The 10,800-nt window shown below is 59.6% G+C and overlaps 1 long non-coding RNA gene across 1 annotated transcript in view; it reads right to left on the bottom strand.

Moving 5' to 3' along the window:
- Positions 1 to 1,201: 1,201 nt before the first annotated feature.
- The window catches only part of LOC144955121 (uncharacterized), a 61,871-nt gene continuing 52,272 nt past the window's right edge, over positions 1,202 to 10,800 (bottom strand). Inside the window, exons 3-4 of the long non-coding RNA XR_013641512.1 lie at positions 10,049 to 10,135; positions 1,202 to 1,266 (exon numbers count right to left, since the gene is read on the bottom strand). This is a non-coding gene — a long non-coding RNA (uncharacterized LOC144955121). The remainder of the gene's footprint in view (positions 1,267 to 10,048; positions 10,136 to 10,800) is intronic.

Below are 10,800 nucleotides of genomic sequence, written 5' to 3'. Positions count from 1 at the left end.
GTGAGTGGTGAGTGAGTGAGTGGTGATTGAGGAGTGAGTGAGTGTGTGATTGAGTGAGTGGTGAGATGAGTGAGTGGTGAGTGAGTGGTGTGGTGAGGGTGAGTGAGTGGTGAGTGAGAGTGTAGTGAGTGGGGTGGTGAGTGGTGAGTGAGGGGTGAGTGAGTGAGTGAGTGAGTGGTGAGTGAGTGTGAGTGTGTGAGTGGTGAGTGAGTGAGTGGTGAGTGGTGAGTGGTGAGTGAGTGAGTGTGAGGGGTGAGTGAGTGGTGAGTGAGTGATTGGTGAGTGAGTGGTGAGTGAGCGAGTCAGTGAGTGAGTGGTGAGTGAGTGAGTGGTGAGTGAGTGGTGAGTGAGTGAGTGTGAGTGATTGGTGAGTGATTGGTGAGTGAGTGATTGGTGAGTGAGTGGTGAGTGATTGGTGAGTGAGTGGTGAGTGAGTGGTGAGTGAGTGGTGAGTGAGTGATTGGTGAGTGATTGGTGAGTGAGTGATTGGTGAGTGAGTGGTGAGTGAGCAGTGAGTAAGTGATTGGTGAGTGAGTGATTGGTGAGTGAGCGGTGAGTGAGCGGTGAGTGATTGGTGAGTGATTGGTGAGTGATTGGTGAGTGAGTGGTGAGTGAGAGCAGTGAGTAAGTGATTGGTGAGTGAGTGATTGGTGAGATGAGCGGTGAGTGAGCGGTGAGTGATTGGTGAGTGATTGGTGAGTGATTGGTGAGTGATTGGTGAGTGATTGGTGAGTGAGTGAGTGGTGAGTGATTGGTGAGTGAGTGGTGAGTGAGCGAGTGAGTGATTGGTGAGTGATTGGTGAGAGTGAGTGGTGAGTGAGCAGGTGAGAGAGTGATTGGTGAGTGATTGAGTGAGTGAGTGGTGAGTGAGTGGTGAGTGATTGGTGAGTGAGTGAGTGGTGAGTGATTGGTGAGTGAGTGGTGAGTGAGTGGTGAGTGATTGGTGAGTGAGTGAGTGGTGAGTGAATGGTGAGTGAGTGGTGAGTGAGTGGTGAGTGATTGGTGAGTGAGAGAGTGGTGAGTGATTGGTGAGTGAGTGGTGAGTGATGAGAGTGACGTGAGTGGTGAGTGATTGGTGAGTGAGTGGTGAGTGAGTGGTGAGTGATTGGTGAGTGAGTGAGGTGAGAGAGTGAGATGAGTGAGCGGTGAGTGAGTGATTGGTGAGTGATTGGTGATGTGAGCGTGAGAGTGAGTGTCGCTCACCGATTCTTCCATGTTAATCTGAATCTGACGGTGCAGATTCAGCCATTTGGAACAGAGAATCTCCTAGAGACAGACACGCAGAGAGACACAGAGACACAGGGTGAGACACAGAGAGACACAGAGACACAGGGTGAGACACAGAGAATATCCTAGAGACAGACACGCAGAGAGACACAGAGACACAGAGACACAGGGTGAGACACAGAGAGACAGGGTGAGACACAGAGACACAGGGTGAGACACAGAGACACAGGGTGAGACCCAGAGACACGCAGAGAGACACAGAGACACAGGGTGAGACACAGAGAATCTCCTAGAGACAGACACGCAGAGAGACACAGAGACACAGAGACACAGGGTGAGACACAGAGAGACAGGGTGAGACACAGAGACACAGGGTGAGACACAGAGACACAGGGTGAGACCCAGAGACACGCAGAGAGACACAGAGACACAGGGTGAGACACAGAGAATCTCCTAGAGACAGACACGCAGAGAGACACAGAGACACAGAGACACAGGGTGAGACACAGAGAGACAGGGTGAGACACAGAGACACAGGGTGAGACACAGAGACACAGGGTGAGACCCAGAGACACGCAGAGAGACACAGAGACACAGGGTGAGACACAGAGAATCTCCTAGAGAGACAGACACGCAGAGAGACACAGAGACACAGAGACACAGGGTGAGACACAGAGAGACAGGGTGAGACACAGAGACACAGGGTGAGACACAGAGACACAGGGTGAGACCCAGAGACATCGCAGAGAGACACAGAGACACAGAGACACAGGGTGAGACACAGAGAATCTCCTAGAGACAGACACGCAGAGAGACACAGAGACACAGGGTGAGACACAGAGAATATCCTAGAGACAGACACGCAGAGAGACACAGAGACACAGGGTGAGACACAGAGAGACAGGGTGAGACACAGAGACACAGGGTGAGACACAGAGACACAGGGTGAGACCCAGAGACACGCAGAGAGACACAGAGACACAGGGTGAGACACAGAGAATCTCCTAGAGACAGACACGCAGAGAGACACAGAGACACAGAGACACAGGGTGAGACACAGAGAGACAGGGTGAGACACAGAGACACAGGGTGAGACACAGAGACACAGGGTGAGACCCAGAGACACGCAGAGAGACACAGAGACACAGAGACACAGGTGAGACACAGAGAATCTCCTAGAGACAGACACGCAGAGAGACACAGAGACACAGGGTGAGACACAGAGAATATCCTAGAGACAGACACGCAGAGAGACACAGAGACACAGAGACACAGGGTGAGACACAGAGAGACAGGGTGAGACACAGAGACACAGGGTGAGACACAGAGACACAGGGTGAGACCCAGAGACACGCAGAGAGACACAGAGACACAGGGTGAGACACAGAGAATCTCCTAGAGACAGACACGCAGAGAGACACAGAGACACAGGGTGAGACACAGAGAGACACAGGGTGAGACACAGAGAGACACAGAGAGACACAGACACGCAGAGAGACACAGAGACACAGGGTGAGACACAGAGAGACACAGAGACACAGGGTGAGACACAGAGAGACACAGAGACACAGGGTGAGACACAGAGACACAGAGAGAGAGACACAGGGTCAGAGAGACACAGAGAGACACAGAGAGAGAGACACACAGAGAGACACAGAGACACAGAGAGACACAGAGAGACAGGGTGAGAGAGACACAAGGTGAGAGAGACACGCAGAGAGACACAGAGACACAGGGTGAGACACAGAGACACAGGGTGAGACACAGAGACACAGGGTGAGACACAGAGAGACACAGAGACACAGGGTGAGACATAAAGACAGACACGCAGAGAGACACAGAGAGACACAGGGTGAGACACAGAGAGACACAGGTGAGACACAGAGAGACACAGAGAGACACAGACACGCAGAGAGACACAGAGAGACACAGAGACACAGGGTGAGACACAGAGAGACACAGAGACACAGAGACAAGGTGAGAGAGACAGGGTGAGAGACACAGAGACACAGACACAGAGAGACAGGGTGAGAGAGAGACACAGGGTGAGAGAGACACGCAGAGAGACACAGAGAGACAGGGTGAGACACAGAGAGACACAGAGAGACACAGAGACACAGAGGACACAGAGACACAGAGAGACAGGGTGAGACACAGAGAGACACAGAGAGACACAGAGACACAGAGACACAGAGACACAGAGAGACAGGGTGAGACACAGAGAGACACAGAGAGACACAGGGAGACACAGAGACACAGAGACACAGGGTTAGAGAGAGACACAGGGTCAGAGAGACACGCATCCACAGAGAGACAGACACACAGAGACACAGGGTGAGAGAGACAGAGAGAGAGACAGAGACACAGGGTGAGAGAGACAGAGAGAGACAGAGACACAGACACGGAGAGACACAGAAAGACAGACACAGAGACACAGAGAGACACACGCAGAGAGACAGAGACACAGAGAAAGACACAGACACACACAGAGAGACACACACACAACAACCGCCATTCGCCACTAAGTGGCGGTGACGTCACCACGACGCCTGTGCCAGGCCAAGTGCACCTTGAGGCTGCCACGTGAAGTGTCGAACGCCCGCTGGCAGGAGGTCACTCCCTCACTCACTCACCCACTCAATCACCCACTCACCCAGCCACTCACTCACACACCCACTCACACACCCAGCCACTCACTCACCCACTCAATCACCCACTCACCCACTCACCCAGCCACTCACCCACCCACTCAATCACCCACCCACTCACTCACCAACCCACTCACCCACCCACCCACTCACCCACTCACCCACCCACTCACCCACCCACCCACCCACTCACCTACCCAGCCACCCACCCACTCACTCACCCACCCACTCACCCACCCAGCCACTCACCCACCCAGCCACTCACCCACCCACCCACTCAATCACCCACTCACCCACCCACCCACTCACCCACCCACCCAGCCACCCACTCACCCACCCACTCACCCACCCAGCCACCCACTCACCCACCCACTCACCCACCCACTCACCCAGCCACTCACCCACCCAGCCACCCACCCACTCACTCACCAACCCACTCACCCACCCACCCACTCACCCACTCACCCACCCACCCACTCACCCACCCACCCACCCACTCACCTACCCAGCCACCCACCCACTCACTCACCCACCCACTCACCCACCCAGCCACTCACCCACCCAGCCACTCACCCACCCACCCACTCAATCACCCACTCACCCACCCACCCACTCACCCACCCACCCAGCCACCCACTCACCCACCCACTCACCCACCCAGCCACCCACTCACCCACCCACTCACCCACCCACTCACCCAGCCACTCACCCACCCAGCCACCCACCCACTCACTCACCAACCCACTCACCCACCCACCCACTCACCCACTCACCCACCCACTCACCCACCCACCCACCCACTCACCTACCCAGCCACCCACCCACTCACTCACCCACCCACTCACCCACCCAGCCACTCACCCACCCAGCCACTCACCCACCCACCCACTCAATCACCCACTCACCCACCCACCCACTCACCCACCCACCCAGCCACCCACTCACCCACCCACTCACCCACCCAGCCACCCACTCACCCACCCACTCACCCACCCACTCACCCACCCACTCACCCAGCCACTCACCCACCCAGCCACCCACCCACTCACTCACCAACCCACTCACCCACCCACCCACTCACCCACTCACCCACCCACTCACCCACCCACCCACTCACCTACCCAGCCACCCACCCACTCACTCACCCACCCACTCACCCACCCAGCCACTCACCCACCCAGCCACTCACCCACCCACCCACTCAATCACCCACTCACCCACCCACCCACTCACCCACCCACCCAGCCACCCACTCACCCACCCACTCACCCACCCACCCAGCCACCCACTCACCCACCCACTCACCCACCCACCCAGCCACCCACTCACCCACCCACTCACCCACCCACCCACCCACTCACCTACCCAGCCACCCACCCACTCACTCACCCACCCACTCACCCACCCAGCCACTCACCCACCCAGCCACTCACCCACCCACTCAATCACCCACTCACCCACCCACCCACTCACCCACCCACCCAGCCACCCACTCACCCACCCACTCACCCACCCAGCCACCCACTCACCCACCCACTCACCCACCCACCCAGCCACCCACTCACCCACCCACTCACCCACCCACCCACCCACTCACCTACCCAGCCACCCACCCACTCACTCACCCACCCACTCACCCACCCAGCCACTCACCCACCCAGCCACTCACCCACGCACCCACTCAATCACCCACTCACCCACCCACCCACTCACCCACCCACCCAGCCACCCACTCACCCACCCACTCACCCACCCAGCCACCCACTCACCCACCCACTCACCCACCCACCCAGCCACCCACTCACCCACCCACTCACCCACCCACCCACCCACCCACTCACCCACCCAGCCACCCACCCACCCACTCACTCACCCACCCACTCACCCACCCAGCCACTCACCCACCCAGCCACTCACCCACCCACCCACTCAATCACCCACTCACCCACCCACCCACTCACCCACCCACCCAGCCACCCACTCACCCACCCACTCACCCACCCAGCCACCCACTCACCCACCCACTCACCCACCCACCCAGCCACCCACTCACCCACCCACTCACCCACCCACCCACCCACCCACCCACTCACCCACCCAGCCACCCACCCACCCACTCACTCACCCACCCACTCACCCACCCAGCCACTCACCCACCCAGCCACTCACCCACCCACCCACTCAATCACCCACTCACCCACCCACCCACCCACTCACCCACCCAGCCACTCACCCACCCACCCACTCACCCACCCAGCCACTCACCCAGTCACTCACCCACCCACCCACTCACTCACCCACCCAGCCACTCACCCACCCACCCACTCACCCACCCAGCCACTCACCCACCCAGCCACTCACTCACCCACCCACCCACTCACCCACCCACCCACTCACCCACCCAGCCACTCACCCACCCACCCACTCACCCACCCAGCCACTCACCCACCCACCCACTCACCCACCCAGCCACTCACCCACCCAGCCACTCACTCACCCACCCACCCACTCACCCACCCAATCACTCACCCACCCAGCCACTCACCCACCCACCCACTCACCCACCCACCCACTCACCCACCCAGCCACTCACTCACCCACCCACTCACACACACACACACAACAACAACAACAACCACCACAACAACAACCGCCATTCGCCACTAAGTGGCGGTGACGTCACCACGACGCTTGTGCCAGGCCACGTGCACCTTGATGCCACGTGAAGTGTCAAACGCCCGCTGGCAGGTCACGGGGCAGACCCAGCAGGTGCCACGGGTCGACTGACCGAGATGACCGAGATGACTGGCTGATGCACCACCTGTGCCCCCTACTGTGCCAACTCGCTGTGCTTTAGCCACCCGGCGCTCCGCTCGTTGTTGTGAGCGTCGCTCCTCCGCCCTCCGTTGTTGTTGGAGGGCGACTGCCTCCAACTGCCCAGTAGCGTCCTTCACGAGCCTCCTCCACTGAGGCCGATCTTGACACCGCTGGTACCAGTCATCGGCAAGTCCACTCAGCTCCACGTCCTCCTGTACCACGTCACTCCATCTCTTCTCTAGCCCGTGCCTCCTGTACCACATCACTCCATCTCCTCTCTAGCCCGTGCCGCGCCCGTTTAGGTCTCTGGGGAGGTCTGGACCGTGTACCCAAAGCAGCCACTGCAGCTGCATGAGTCACAGTCCTAAACCTCGCCCATTTTCCCTCGACATCAGGAGGAGTGGGGGACGATGCCAACCCCAGCCGCAGGCGATGATGACATTTTCGCTTGAAACTTTCATCGGCTAGCTGGGACCAGGCCACTAAGAGGTTTAATGGGGTCCTGGGTGTACACCCACCACCACCGGAGTGGAAGAATGGCAGGCGCATCTTACAGATGACAAGTGGATGGTCAGAGGGTAGATCAGCTCCACGGTAGGTCCTGGTGTCAAGGACATGGGCTCGCATCCGCTGGTCCGTCACTATGTAGTCCAGCAGATGTTCTCGCTTGGACCCGGCATGCGTCCATGATGTTGTGTGGATGCGCCGATGCCGGAAGAGCGTGTTGGTAATTACAAGTCCATGGGCTGCACAAAAATCTAGCAGCCTCCTACCGTTGTTATTGAGCTGATCTGGCCCATGCCTTCCAATCACTCCAGACCAGGTGCCAGCATCATGACCAACTCGGGCATTGAAGTCACCCAAACAAGATGACTCTGTCCCGAGTGGCCACTTTAGCCAGCACCTGTGACAGGAGGTCATAGAAGGCGTCCGACTCATCGGCCTTGCCTGCATCCCTCCACGGATGTTCGTCTTCGGTGGGGGCATAAGTAACCACGACCACCACTCCTCGCCTCCGGTTGATGGGAAGGCGAGCCCAAAGTAGCCTGGGGCTTACAGCTTCCCACACCTCACCGCCACGCTCCCACGCCCCCTTCATTATTTTGTTCAGAAGAAGAGCCACACCCTGTTGTTTGGCAGTCTCCTGCCCCGAGTAGAGAGGACTGTCCACCCCTCATGGTGGCAGGAGCCAGAGCCGGTCCACCGGACCTCCTGAATGCCACAGAGATCCAGGCGGTACCGGTCCAGCTCCCGACAGAGGAGTGGCAGCCTCTCCTCCACACACACAAACATCAGAGCCGGTCCACCGGACCTCCTGAATGCCACAGAGATCCAGGCGGTACCGGTCCAGCTCCCGACAGAGGAGTGGCAGCCTCTCCTCCACACACACAAACATCAGAGCCGGTCCACCGGACCTCCTGAATGCCACAGAGATCCAGGCGGTACCGGTCCAGCTCCCGACAGAGGAGTGGCAGCCTCTCCTCCACACACACAAACATCAGAGCCGGTCCACCGGACCTCCTGAATGCCACAGAGATCCAGGCGGTACCGGTCCAGCTCCCGACAGAGGAGTGGCAGCCTCTCCTCCTCCGCAGTGAGCGTTCGAACATTCCACGTGGCCACACGAAGTGGCTTTTAGTTGTTTCTGGAGGAGCCCCGAGGGTGAAGATTCAATCTCCTGGCTCTGCCAAATGGGGCTTGGCCAGGAGACGTCATAGACGCCTGTCCCCCCGGGGCCTCCGGCACAAGCTTATTCATGAACATTTTCCATCGTGGATTTGTGGCAATTAATTAAAGGTGGAGGGGTTACCAGCCCCTCGCACCCGTCTCTCCGCGTCTCCCCGCGTCTCTCCACCCGCGTCTCCCCGTGTCTCTCCCACCGCGTCTCTCCGTGTCTCCCCGTGTCTCCCCACCCGTGTCTCCCCCCCCCCCGCGTCTCCCTGCGTCTCCCACCACATCTCCCCGTGTCTCTCCACCCGTGTCTCCCCGTGTCTCCCCACCCGTGTCTCCCCCCCCCCCGCGTCTCCCTGCGTCTCCCACCACATCTCCCCGTGTCTCCCCACCCGTGTCTCCCCCTCCCCCGCGTCTCCCTGCGTCTCCCACCACATCTCCACGTGTCTCCCCGTGTCTCTCCACCCGTGTCTCCCCGTGTCTCCCCACCCGTGTCTCCCCCCCCCCGCGTCTCCCTGCGTCTCCCACCACATCTCCACGTGTCTCCCCGTGTCTCTCCACCCGTGTCTCCCCGCGTCTCCCCCCCCACATCTCCACGTGTCTCCCCGTGTCTCCCCGTGTCTCTCCCCCCACGTCTCCCCGTGTCTCTCCCCCCGCGTCTCTCCGTGTCTCCCCGTGTCTCCCCACCCGTGTCTCCCCCCCCCCCCCGCGTCTCCCTGCGTCTCCCACCACATCTCCACGTGTCTCCCCGTGTCTCTCCACCCGTGTCTCCCCGCGTCTCCCCCCCCACATCTCCACGTGTCTCCCCGTGTCTCCCCGTGTCTCTCCCCCCACGTCTCCCCGTGTCTCCCCGTGTCTCCCCACCCGTGTCTCCCCCCCCCCCCCCGCGTCTCCCTGCGTCTCCCACCACATCTCCACGTGTCTCCCCGTGTCTCTCCACCCGTGTCTCCCCGCGTCTCCCCCCCCACATCTCCACGTGTCTCCCCGTGTCTCCCCGTGTCTCTCCCCCCACGTCTCCCCGTGTCTCTCCCCCCGCGTCTCTCCGTGTCTCCCCGTGTCTCCCCACCCGTGTCTCCCCCCCCCCCCCGCGTCTCCCTGCGTCTCCCACCACATCTCCACGTGTCTCCCCGTGTCTCTCCACCCGTGTCTCCCTGCGTCTCCCACCACATCTCCACGTGTCTCCCCGCGTCTCTCCCCCCACATCTCCACGTGTCTCCCCACCCGTGTCTCCCCCCCCCCCCCGCGTCTCCCTGCGTCTCCCACCACATCTCCACGTGTCTCCCCGTGTCTCTCCACCCGTGTCTCCCCGCGTCTCCCCCCCCCACATCTCCACGTGTCTCCCCACCCGTGTCTCCCCCCCCCCCCCCCGCGTCTCCCTGCGTCTCCCACCACATCTCCACGTGTCTCCCCGTGTCTCTCCACCCGTGTCTCCCCGCGTCTCCCCCCCCACATCTCCACGTGTCTCCCCACCCGTGTCTCCCCCCCCCCCCGCGTCTCCCTGCGTCTCCCACCACATCTCCACGTGTCTCCCCGTGTCTCTCCACCCGTGTCTCCCCGCGTCTCTCCCCCCACATCTCCACGTGTCTCCCCGTGTCTCCCCGTGTCTCTCCACGTCTCTCCACCCGCGTCTCCCCGTGTCTCTCCCCCCACGTCTCCCCGTGTCTCCGCCCCGCGTCGTGTCTCACCCATCTCCTGCGAGGCTTTGCTGCTTGACGCCATCTCGCCCAGCTTCACCAGCGAGTTGAAATACCCCTTCGCAGCCACGGTGACATCTACACACACACACACACAGACACACACACACACACAGACACACACACACAGACACACACACACACACACACAGACACACACACACACAGACACACACACACACAGACACACACACACACAGACACACACACACACACACACAGACACACAGACACACACACACACAGACACACACACACAGACACACACACACACAGACACAGACACACACACACAGACACACACACACACAGACACACACACACACACACAGACACACACACACAGACACACACACACACACACACAGACACACAGACACACACACACACACACAGACACACACACACAGACACACAGACACACACACACACAGACACACACACACAAACACACACACACAGACACACACACACACAGACACACACACACACAGACACACACACACACAGACACACACACACACACACACAGACACACACACACAGACACACACACACACAGACACACACAGACACACACACACACACAGACACACACAGACACACACACACACAGACACACACACACAGACACACACACACACACAGACACACACACACACACAGACAGACAAACACAGACACACAGAAAGTTCGATCCCTGACCCTGATGCCTGTTGCTGTATCTGTGTCTGTGTCTCTGT

Source organism: Lampetra fluviatilis, unplaced genomic scaffold (assembly GCF_964198595.1).
Source record: "Lampetra fluviatilis unplaced genomic scaffold, kcLamFluv1.1 SCAFFOLD_267, whole genome shotgun sequence".
Lineage (NCBI taxonomy): Eukaryota > Metazoa > Chordata > Hyperoartia > Petromyzontiformes > Petromyzontidae > Lampetra > Lampetra fluviatilis.
The sequence above is the reverse complement of the archived record's forward strand: the minus strand, read 5'-3'. Positions and strand labels throughout refer to the sequence as shown.